Genomic DNA, 1,233 nt, shown 5'->3' with positions numbered 1-1,233 from the left:
CGTCCCCCTCCATTCCTCCTCACCTCTCCTCACCTCCCCCCTACCCTCCTGGTATTGCTACTCCCATTCCTGTTCCTGGATCCCATGCGTCGTTAGCTCTTGTCTCTTATCTGTCCCTGTGCGCATGCTCCAGTCTAGACTGAAATGAAAGGCAGGACTGGGGTCAAGATAGTGGGGGGTGAGGAAGCCTCAAGGAACCAGAGGAGTATTGTGTTTCATTGGTGTTTTACTGCGCCCTGATTGACTCATCCCTTCCCTGTGACCCCGCTGTGAGGGGATGTCCCATTGTCTACAGATGGGCTTTGGGTCTCTGTCCCGACCCCCACCCCACCTTCTTTCTCAACAATATGGTTTTTTGTTTGTTTTGAGTCTTCTGATGCCTGTTACCCTGTCCTGGCATCACCTCATTATCACACAGGCAGGTGTGCCTCATCCACGTGGGTTTTGTTGCTTCTCCGCTTGTTTAACTTCAAGCCTTTAAAACCACAGATGCTATATCTTTTGATAGCCGGCCACCATCAGCTTTCTTCACCACATTTGCCTGTGCACCCATTTTGTCTTCAGCGATTGTGTCAGGAAGTCCCACCATCTTACTGTCGACCTTCTTTTCTACAAGTTGAGAACCTCCAGGTCAAAGGCCCTTTCTGAGTACCACTTCCCCTATCTCAGTGCCAACATTCCACCCCTGCCAGTCTACCACCCCACTGCTGCCAAGGCAGGCTTATACCTCAGGGTCCGCCCTGATGGTCACATCCCTGCTCACTCCAATCCCTCATCTTGAGCACTGCTGCCCTCCCAGGACAAAAGCCTAACCCTGGGCAGACTCAGCTTGCTACCTCCTCTGCTTCTGCACCCAGGAGGCTGAGCACACAGGAGTGCAACCCACGGGAGGTGCTTTCTGGCTTCTAGCAGGAGTGCTCTATACATCCACTCCTTTCCAGGATCCTCTCACTCTTCCCAACAGACTTAACAAAATGATATCTTCTTGTCTTCCCCTTCATCCACTGTGGTAATTACATAATCTATTACCAATTTGAGGCTTAAGAGTGAAGGGGTGTAATACAAGAGCACCTTGCTCAGCTAAATGGTCATTTCATGATATCTACCTTCCCGACATGATCGCTGAAGACAGATGTGTGCATAAGCAAATGTGGTGAAGAAAGCTGATGGTCCCCGGCTATCAAAAGATATAGCATCTGGGGTCTTAAAGGCTTGTGGGCAAACAAGCGGCCA

The 1,233-nt window shown here is 50.5% G+C and overlaps 1 protein-coding gene across 1 annotated transcript in view; it reads left to right on the top strand.

Annotated features, from left to right (window-relative positions):
* The window catches only part of PCSK9 (proprotein convertase subtilisin/kexin type 9), a 44,813-nt gene that overhangs the window by 1,027 nt on the left and 42,553 nt on the right, over positions 1-1,233 (top strand).

This window comes from Echinops telfairi, unplaced genomic scaffold (genome assembly GCF_000313985.2).
Source record: "Echinops telfairi isolate 266 unplaced genomic scaffold, ASM31398v2 ScPeMD7_443;HRSCAF=831, whole genome shotgun sequence".
NCBI classification, from domain to species: domain Eukaryota; kingdom Metazoa; phylum Chordata; class Mammalia; order Afrosoricida; family Tenrecidae; genus Echinops; species Echinops telfairi.
Note: the sequence above shows the minus strand (reverse complement) of the source record. Positions and strands in the feature narration are given on the sequence as shown.